This window comes from Ochotona curzoniae, unplaced genomic scaffold (genome assembly GCF_017591425.1).
Source record: "Ochotona curzoniae isolate NIBS_2020 unplaced genomic scaffold, NIBS_Ocur_1.0 scaffold_4921, whole genome shotgun sequence".
NCBI lineage: Eukaryota > Metazoa > Chordata > Mammalia > Lagomorpha > Ochotonidae > Ochotona > Ochotona curzoniae.
Genome location: NW_024467125.1, coordinates 238967 through 250423, shown reverse-complemented (window position 1 = coordinate 250423; position 11457 = coordinate 238967).

Here is an 11457-nt window from a genome sequence, read left to right as displayed (position 1 = left end):
TTATATAAGTATACCCCAACATTGTTGGTACAGAAAATGTCAGACTGTCCAGCATTCCATTGTCTATGCATGTCCAACAGTTCCATAGGGAATCCATCTTTCATCTGGATGCATGTTCCAATATACCTTCATGTCTATATATGATAGAAACCAGTACTCCATCACTATACATTACCCTAAGTTAGAATCCATGAAACAAGGTCAACAATTGGTATAATTGAGAACTGCCACAACAGCAACAACAACAACAACAACAACAACAACAACAAATTGCAGCAGCATGAACAAAAAAAAAAAAAAGCTCCACTGAGTAAACAACACATGAGTGACAAAAAGGAAATACAGACTTCCCTTGGGAAAAATGATGCCATCATATAATGCATGAACCTGTGATAAATTCGACTAGAGAAAAGAGATGATTTAGATTGAACCAAACTGAAATAAAAAAAAAAAAACATCAAAACACATGGGATACAGCCAAAAGAGCACACAATCAAAAAACAATATAGATTGAACTAGTTGCACTTTCATGTTGGCTTCCTTATATAAGAGAGAATATATATGGGCCCGGCGCAGTGGCGCAAGTGGTTAAGGTCCTCGCCTTGCACACCCTGGATCCCATATGCTGCCGGTTCTATCCCAGCAGCCCCGCTTCGCTTCCAGCTCCCTGCTTGTGGCCCGGGAAAGCAGTCGAGGATGGCTCAAAGCTTTGGGACCCTGCACCCGCGTGGGAGACCTGGAAGAGGCTCCTGGCTTCGGACTGGCATGGTATCGGTCATTGCGCTCACTTGGGGAGTGAATCATTGGACGGAAGATCTTCCTCTCTCTCTCTCCTCTCTGTATATCCGCCTTTCCATTAGAAATAAAATAAATCTTAAAAAAGAGAGAGAGAATATATAATATATGGTATTTGTTCTTTTCAGATTGACTCATTTCACTGAGCATAATGGTCTCTAGCTCCTCAATAATTGAAAAATATTTCATTTAGCAGATGTACTACAGCTTCTTTAACTACTCTTCATTGGAAGCACATCAGGATTGTTTCTATAAAGTGAAAAAGAAACCAACAGAATGGGAGAAAATTTTTGCATACTACACAAGTGACAGGGAACTAATATCTAGGATTTACAAAGAGCTTCAGAAACACAGGGATTAAAAAACTAAAACAAAAGCAAAACAAAAACAAAAACCTCTAACAAAATGGGCAAGAGAAATGCACAGACATTTATCAAAAGAACAGATTCAAATGGCTAACAGACATATGAAAAGATGCTCAAGTTAACTAAGCCATAAGAGAGATGCAATGAAAACCTTGTTGAGATACAAGCTAACTCCAGTGGGACTGGCCCACATTCAGAACTCAACTAACAACACCTGCTGGCATGGATGAGGGGAGAAAGGTACCCTCCTTTACTGTTGGTGGTACAAACACTGTTTAAATCAGTATGGAGAGTGCTTGGAAAACTGCTAATAAACCTGCCATATGTCCCAGCTATCCAGCTCTCAGGAATATGCTCCATAGAAGTGAAATCTGCATGAGAGAAGGGGATCTGTAATCCTGTATTTCCAGCAGCACAATCTGCAATAGTGAAGTGTACTCTTTCACAATAAGGAGACCCTATTTCATGATACTGTGTTGTGTTGGGAAAACTCACTGAGAGACAAGATAGGAAATGAGATGTGCTCTGCCTATGCAAAGTACTTTGACTTGGCTGTCTCCATGAATTGTGTTCTTCACAACTCCATCTATAATGGAGAACTGGGATCAGTTTTTCTCCTTAGAGATGTTCAAAATGGTCTCATTCATGGAAAACAGAAATGCTTTCATAGAAACAGTATTGAAAAATCCCTGGGCTTCACTATATTTTCAGCACATTGGCACACTCCCATTCAATAGACGCCCAGCCCCGTACACTCACGATCAGCTGCCTTCCATGGAGGCCAAATGTCCTCCCTGGTAGAGTCTGTGGGGAGAGAGATCAAAGAAAACAGAGCTTGAGCCACTCACCTGCTTTCCCCACCAGGCTGAAGAACCTATCTGTCCCCATGGCTTTTCTAGAATGCTGAGGTTGTAGCATTCTGGGCTGTTATGACCAGGCAGCTGCTGATTGCCCAGCTTGTAAGGCCACACAGCCCTGTGAGTTCACAGAGGGGCAGTCAATCAGAATGCTCCCTGTCACCAGGACAGCCACATGGGGTTATGTGAGTGAAGCTAGAGTGAGGACTGAAGCCAGAGCTCATGTTAGGAGCTTGGGCTTTTCACTTGTTTATGGTCCACAAAAATTAGTGCCATGTCACCTTCTTGTTGGTCCAATTCATCCATCCTGATGCCTGTGATCTTCCTGTGATCTGGAGCTTGGAACATCTGTGGCAGCTGGTTTACACTCATGTAAGTGTTAAACTTCTACAACTGTCCCACCATGCCCAATTTTGCAACTTTTCTTAATAATCTCCACCCATTTAGTAAATTATGTCATGGATGTTGTTTACAACCTCATTGTAAGGAATGCTTACAGATATTACATACATACATCCTCTTTTGTAGGTCAGGAGAAGATGAAACCTTGTTTGAATCCAATCAGAAGGGAATCCTTTCCAATAATGTTGTGTCACTTTGCGGTATGTAGTAGGTTTGTTTGTGACAACCTTGTTGAGATTAAGAAAGCTACATTGTAAAAATTTTATTCTATTAAATGTATTTTCTCTGTGGTTGAGGAAATAGATTCAAGGAGTTATTGGTTTCTTTGTGTTTGCTTCAAAAGAGATTCTCAGTGTGCTGTTTTGAATTTGTTAATCTCATTCTCTAGCTAATTATGGAAGATGGGTTTGGATTTGTAGTGTACTCGGTTTTGTTGGTTGAATGATGAATGAATTGATTGTTTTATCTCTTGTTAACTCAAACTAGAGTCCCAGGTTTAGTGTTTTCTTTTGGTTGATGATTTCCATGACCACATTTACATTGTAACCTGGAGCCTGGTCCTGAGAAGATGCAACCCACTATACAATCAAGCCCAGGGAAATATTCTCAATAAGCTTTTGTTACTTGGGATATAATTTATAGGCTTATCTTTGACTATCTGAATGAGATGAAACAAGTTATGATATTTGTATCTTTTGAATATGTCCTGTGGCTAATTGTGAGAATTCTGTCACTTGTTTATTTGTTTATCATGCTATTTTGCATAACCCCAGGGATTCTACCCCCTGTAAGAAGAGAGTAAAGTTGGCAGAAAGCTTTGCAGGTCTATCAGCATTAGCACTCAGGCCACTGCCATTCAGCATTAGGTATGGAGATGCATCGAATTGTCTTTTTTCAGTAACAAATCAAAACGAGGTGATTTGTAGCCTAACACTTATTTCCTGATGGACTGCCCTTTCCTGCCCAGCAGGATAAATTACATCCTGTTTCAAACTTTCCTTCCTCACACCTATGTGACATTCAGTTTACAAGTTTCTGCTGTTCATCAACTTTGGGTCTGGATCAAGAATCAGTCATCCATCTGTATGCTTATCACCTCTGATATTTTCAGTTCTCTTAGCTGAGATGAGTTGGCTTTCCATCTGTGGGCTCAGCTCTGGGCTTTCCTTTCATTTCACTTGATCCTTATTCCATTTCTGTAGCAGGATCAGAATTTTGGGATGACTTTAGGACATCCTAAATTTTGGGAAAAAAACTTTCAATCCCAATTCTCAATGATGCAGTCTCTAGGTCTAGGGAGTCCCCCTTTTCCCTTCCTTTTCTCACTCCCTATTTACTCCCCCTCATGGCAATGGTAGATTTCTTCTTTTAGTTACAGTGTGACACCATGGAGATATAGGCATACCCAAATGTAGACAATCTCACATATTTGCAAGCTCTATTTAACTTTGTAATGAAGATGGTCACTTCTAGAGCTGAAATACAATATCTCTGATCTTTCTTTTTCTCTTTCAAGCGAATGCCTTCTGTGCTGAAGTTGGATCCTGTCTTAAACATTATTTTCTGCAATTAAATGCCTAGACTGTTGTTGAGGCCCACATCTTGTTGTAGCCCCTGCTGAGATGCTTGCTACTCAATGAATCCAAGATGTGCTGAACCTCACTATAAAGTGCATATTAAGCACTGGGCCAATCTGAATTATGATGTAAATGAATTACCGTTTAACTCAGTACATCACATTGCTTGTTTAGCTATGCCCCCAATGACTTCTGAGTGTTAATTGGTAACGGTCTCTGTTTTAAATATGATGAGAGAGTGTATACAATGTTTAATTTTTTTTTAATTTGCAGGGCCAGTACAATGTTATAGGAGGATTAGCCTCCCCCTGAAGCCCTTGCATCCTCTATGAGGCCTGGCACATACGTTGGACATGCAGAAGCAGCTCCTGGTTGTGGTCAACTCATCTGGCTATTTGCAGACTCAAACAGCAGATATAAGATCTCTCTCTGTCTCTCCTCTCTGTGCAATTTTGCCTTTCAAATCAGAATTAAAATAATTATAAATAGAACAACTTATGTATTCAAAAACAGAATTACAGCTCATGAGCTGATGCTCAGACTAGGGTAGCTTTGGGAAGAACTGAGTGTTTAATCTTTGTATACACGTCGTTTGCTCTATGCATGGGACTTTCTTTCAATTTTCTCTCCAGGCTAATTCATGTTCTTTCCTTGAAACTTTACATGTATTGGCTACTATTATATTTAAGTCAAGATAGTTTGTTTATAACACCTAAATGATATTATGGAATTTTGTTCTTTTTTGTTTATTTAATGTGTCTTTATTGCATATTTCATCTCCTATAGGTATGAGAACGACTGCATGTATGTAGAATTTTTGCATTCTCTAATTGTCTTTGCCATTTCCTCCTCTTTTATATTCTAATATTTGGTGCCAAAGTATTACTCTTTTCTCATTTGGATACATAAGCATCACTGTGTCCTCACTATGCTTCTGATTTAAATGTAGTGCATTCCTGCCTTTCTGTACTGGATGAACAGCATGCATGCCATTGCTCATCCAATGGCTTTTGCACGGCACCTTGCAATTCACTTGACAACCTCTTTATGTACTCCTCATAATGTCAGATGCTGCCCACAACGGAGCAGTGGAGCATGAAACTACCAGGTAACACACATGAACTGGTTATGGATTAGCAGTCACAGGTAGAAAAAATAATTTGGAATGGAAGTTCTCCTCTCTTGTTTCTTTTAATATTGGTGAGAACAAAGGGAAAGCTGAGTGCTAGGAAGTGCAAGAAGCTGATTGATCTTGTCCACTTTTCCCACACTGAGTCAACATGTTAGCATTTCAAAGTGAATTGGGCCTTGGCAACCTACCAAGATGACAGCAAAATAAGCTGAAATCCAGGGATCCTCAGGGCTGAGAAATAAGGCCTCTGTGAATGGTAATGAGGTCATGTCTCCTGCCAGATAGACTGGGTGCTACCATTTTGTAATTCTTATACTGGAACTCCTCAGTCTGGGTAGACTGGTGAGAATACAAAGGGGAATCTGGCTGCATGGAAAACTCCCCACCTCCTAGATCTCTGTCTCCTCCTGGAAACAATCAAAGCAAACAACTGGTGTGGGCTGGGGGCAGGGGATTGTGACAATTGTCTAGTCCACTCTTTTTCTTTTAATTTATTCTCTTCTCCTTTCAAAACATTTATCTTTTATTGCAAAGGCAGATTTACAAACAGAAACTCGGGCACAAGAAGTATCATCTAGCCATTGGTCCACTCCCTAAATGGCCTCAACAGCTGCAGCAGAGCTGATTCAAACCCAGGAGCCAGGAGGCTAATCCACCGGCACTATATGCAAATGCCCCATCTGTATCTAGGCAAGTGTTTACATGACTGGGAGAAAATCAATTATTAGCTGGCAGACATCCTGGAACTGGTTTATGCCAAATATGTGATAACTATACCGCAGTGCCAGCCTTCTTGCCTATACTAATTTATGTTTTTTAAGATAAGTAGTAAAAGGAATGATGACAGCACAGTGGCCCAGTGGCCCAGTGACTAAATCTTTGCTTTCCATGAGCCAAGATCCCATATGCATGCTGATTTATATCCTGACAACCTCACTTCCCACTCAGCTCCCTGATTATGGACTGGAAAAGATGCATAGGATGGCAAAAACTCATGGGAACCTATGGATCACTTTTGGAGCACAGAACTACCAACGGAGCTACCAAAAGTGATCTTTTACCATGACACAAGATAATCAATCTCTCCAATAGAACATACGGAAAAGATCCTTAAATGTGTGCGTGGAAGAAAAATCAATTCACATATAAAAGAACTCCAGTTAAGTTCACAGGAGTTCTCTCACAGGAAACTCTACAGGCCATAAGAGAATGGAGTTATATATTCCAGATTCTAAGAGCAAAAACATTGTCGGCCCAGCATATTGTTTCCAGATAATTTTTCTGTCTTTGAAAATGAAATGAAATTCTTCCACAAAAGTTAAAAGAATATACCTCTTCTAAACCTGCCAAACAAAGCATACGTGAAGATATTCTCTTGACAGAGAAGAGGAATAGCATGTAGCAAAACCAAAGGCAAATGGGCAACCCAGTAAACTAACAGAAGACTAAATCAATGAAGAACCCATTGCTAAAATGACATGGCATTTTAGCTATATTTTAGCAGGTTCTGAAGTATTCTGCCTTTAGGGATGGCAAGGCCAAGGCCAATTCACCCCCAAGCAGCACCTGCTTCTGATGGGTGAGGCCAGGGTTCTGGGCAAATTACCATCCATGCAATGTAACCCTGAAACTTAATGCTTAAACTCATCAAATGAATGTTTCAGGTAGGTAGACTGGATTATAAAAACAAAATCAATCTAATTGTTGCCAGAAGACCAACAAAGATCAGTTGAAATTATATCTCATGGATTTTTAAGATTTATCTTTTGGGCACGGCATGGTAGCGCAGTGGTTAAGGTCCTCGCCTTGCATATGGGCGCCGGTTCTATCAGGCAGCCCCACTTCCCTTCCAGCTCCCTGCCTGTGGCCTGGGAAAGCAGTAGAGGATGGCCCAAAGCTTTGGGACCCTGCACCCGCGTGGGAGACCTGGAAGAGGCTCCTGGCTTCGGACTGGCATGGTATCGGTCATTGCGCTCACTTGGGGAGTGAATCATCGGACGGAAGATCTTCCTCTCTGTCTCTCCTCTCTGTATATCCGCCTTTCCAATAAAAAATTAATAAAAATAAATCTTTTAAAAAAATAAGATTCATCTTTTAAAAACACTTTTTCCTCATTAAATTGCCACTCATGCAAAAGTAATGAAGTAGCACCATTTTCTTCAAGGAGGTTCTTGATTTTGATTTCTTTAGTGACACATTAGTCATCAGTAGCATATAACCTAACCTCATGGTGTTGTACATTTCTATTTTTTTTTTCCTGCTGTTGATTTTATACTGTGGTTTTTCATTTAAGGGGATGGATGCATAATAACTGTCTAATAGAGACTACTGTGTCCAGATAGGAGGGTACAATACAGTAATTATTTTTACTTCCAGGTCCAAGATGGACTCACAATGAAACTAAGCATACCTTCACAATGAAATGCTGGACTGTCTGCCATTGTCCATGCCTGCAATGATGGACATATGACCATACGCGTAGAACTAGATTATAGTAATAATATTGGGGAACTCATTGTAGGGTGGGAACTTGGAGAGGGGATTAGGGAAAGCCCAGGACCTATACAACTGTAGCATAAAATCATAATAAATTAATAGGTATTGAAGGCATTGGACCTTATAGTCAAAAATTTCCCAAATTGTTCAAAATGGTAGTTACAGTTAATTTCTAAGTTTTCACTTGGTACTAGATTCCTGAGAGTTAGCATCTGGTGGTCCTTCCATGTTCCTTCATTTCTCCTCCATCCTCTTTAAGACAGGAAGCTGATTTTTCTCCAAAGGACTCAAAGGATATACAGTTCAATCTCCAGAAGTTATAACAGGGAGTATGGCTGGTGACACTCAAAGGACAAACTAGCCAGGTCACATACAGCTCACAAAGAACAGCCAAAATGAGAGCACACATTTATTTCGCAGCTACACTCACTTTGTCATGGACACAGTAAACAGGCAACTCTTCCACTCCATTCAAACCAAAATGAAAGATCAATTTATACATCATCATGTCTTTTTACTTTTTTAGGGTATATTTATTATTATTTGAAAAGCCAATTTACACAGAGAAGTAGAGACAGAGACAAATATCTTCCTTATGCTGGTTTACTCAAGTTGCTGCAATAGCCAGACCTGAGCTGATCCAAACTCAGGAGCCCAGAGATTCTTTTGAGTCCTCCACATTGGTGCAGCATCCCAAGCTTTGGACTGTCCTCTACTGCTTCCCAGGCCACGAAGAGGGAGCTGGAAAAGAAAGTGGGGCAGTCAGGGCATGAACTAGTGTGCACTTTAGACCCTGGTGCATGCAAGACATGAGTTAGTCACATGCCAGGCCTGTCTTAATGTCTTCATTCTACTTTTTCTCACAGCAGAAATGCTGTCAAGACATGCCTGAACTAGAGATTTCTAGCTGAGTCCACTAAGGTTTTAGAAGTAAGAATCCCCTTGCTAACATTCTAAAGGCTACCATATGTTTACTTGATCAGAGACTAGAAGGATAAAGAGCTAGCTGCACAGCAAGACAGTTAGTAGTGGCTCTATCTTATTCTACCACTAGGGATGCCCTTCCAGACCAGTGCCCCCTCAAGCAGCACTGTTTGTGATGGGGGAAGCCAGGGTCCTGGGCAAGCAGGTGCCTGTGACAGAAGCTGCAATTTAAAGAGCAGGTCAGTGGGAACAGAGCCACCCTGGGGGTTGAAGAATTCAAGAGTCTGAACCACAGCTCCTATAGAACTCAAGCTAAAAAACCCTGTGTTCTGCCTAGGCTCCCATGTAAATATTGGGTCGGTGGCACTGCAGGTAAAATGATTAATTCTGATTCAAAGACACTACCTATTCTGTACTAGTCTCATAGTCCGAATGACTCTCCCCATGTAAACCTGACTCTCCCCATGTCCAACCAGGTAACAGGAGTGAGCAGGCTGTAGCTCTCATGAAGCCCTTGTATCTGCTAGTCCCTCATGTAGATAGGCCTGGGACTCACTGCAGCCTTCTGAAAGATCATCTACCCATTGCTTGTATTGTTTCCCACTCCATGCTCATGTTTCTGCCCAGCCACCTCAGCTCCAGGGGCCAGGACCACATCGCGGTGTTCACTCTGTCTGCACACCACTACCTGGTCATCCTCTGTGAATTCATTCATGTTTAATTAAACTGACTTGGCTGAGAAAATACAATTCTTACACAAATTATTGAAAACTCTCTAAACTTTCCAATTAAAAGGGTTTTCTAAAGTAGATTTTCAGCCTTGCATTCAGACATTGCCTTGGGCACTCACATTGTATAGTCAACTGCCTGCATTCAAGTGTTGGTCTTAACCTTAACTCCAGTTTCCCATTTGCTGCACACCGTGGGAAGCAGAGGGTGACCACTGCAGAAGCTACATCACTCCACCTACATGGCAGACCTGGCCTACGTTACTGGCTTCTGTCTTGGTGCCAGGCCAGGAATTATGCTGCTTAAGTAGTAACAAGCAAGTTGGGGTGATCTCTTCCTTCTTTCAAACCAAAGTACCCTTTAACAAAAAATGCCAAGACATAATGTGAATTAAATGTGTTATCTGAAATCAAACACCACCTTTGTTCTAATCTAAAAACATTAAACAAGTTATTGTTGTATATTATACATTTTCATATACTATATTTCTTTTTAATTTTTTAAATTTTTATTTGGAAGATATTAGAGTTACAGAAAGAGAGAAGGAGACAGAGTGAGAGGCAGATCATTCATCTGCTGGTCCACTCTCTAAAGGGATGCAATGGCTGGTGCTGGACCAGGCTGAAGCCAGGAGCCAGGAGATTCATGAGAGTGTCCCACATGGGTGCAGAGTCCCAGGCACCTGAGCTACCTTCTGCTGCTTTTCCAGGTATATTATCAGGAAACTGTCAAGGAAGTAGAACGAGCAGGACTAAACCAGAGCCCACATGTGGCGCTAGCAGCAGAGGAAAACTTAGTCTGCTACACCATGGCACTAGCAGCAAGGTATCAGACTTTTTTTTTTTTTTTTTTTTTTTTTACTATCAGAATTTATAGAATAAGTCATTTCCTTTAATGTATGTGTTCTGTTAAATCAGTTTGCATTTGCATTTTCTTTAATTTTTTTTCGTTTATTTCTTTTAATAATCTTAGTTGATTAGGGTACAAAGGGTCACGGGCTACAGGGTGAAAGTGGGTAATATCATTGTTTCCACACTAATATAATCATTTTGCCCTGTATCTGGGGTTAGGGGAGTAACAATGGGAAAAGCCCCACCAAACTTCCCACCCATCCCTGTTCCCCAACATGAGGCGTGCTCCAAGGGTCCTGCTCAAACAGTTTTGATAGTTCATCAGTTCTGGATTGCTGCCAATCTCACCGTCCCAACCACAATGAAACCTATTCAGAGTCCACTGGCTGACAGTCTCTTGATGGTTGGGGTTCCAAGATCAGCAGTTCAGTTGGAGAGATATCCAAAGAAACTTCATCTGAGTTGATCCCAGATCTAATTCTTGCATGAGTTTGCTAGTACAGACTCCAACATTGTTCGTCACACCAATCAGCTTATGCACGTGCTGGTCGTTGCTATTGCTGGGTCCATTCGGTTTCCAGCCCTGTCTTCCTCGTGAACCAACGGGTGTTGTAGTCCAGCTCGATCCTACCCATTTCATACTGGGTCTTCATGCAAACCAGTTAGAGCTGCAGCCTAGTTGGGGCGACTCCCCAAAACCCCTACCAGTTCTACCCCCTACCCTGGTTCCCATGCTTGCCAGTATGTACCACAGGCTTGTCCAGTCTGTCCCACATCCCATTTAGCTCTCGCACATGTCAATGGACATTGAAGCCTAGTTCAAGCCAATCAACCTATTATCCAGCCCATACACCCACTGGCAGGTGCCTTTCTGTCTAGCCACCCCTGCCCCTATCCTGGTTTTAGTGCTGTCCAGTGAGGGTGGTAACCCTGAGGGAGGTGCCCACTATTTCCCTACTAGGCCACTTTCACTCCCAGATTATGCAGTCTCCAGGTGGTTCTGGCATTGGATTTGACAGAATTAGCTCCCAGTACCAGCCTCTGCCAGCTAATGCTGTGGCTAAGCCCAAACACCCCTCAACCTACTCTAATTTTACTTGCACAAGTCAGAACAGTCAGCTGTTCTGGGGTTAGGGGAGGCACACAGGTGCTATAGCTCTGCCTAGTCTGAACTTCCCCCATCCAATTCACACTTTCCAATGGAAGTAGTTATCCAGCAGGGGAGCCCACTTTCCCCTGTCACCTTTGCCTCCTCCCTGATTGTCACATGTGCTGTTTATGCGCTGCAACCACATCTGGTATGGCTCATCTCACCTTGGCATTACTTGT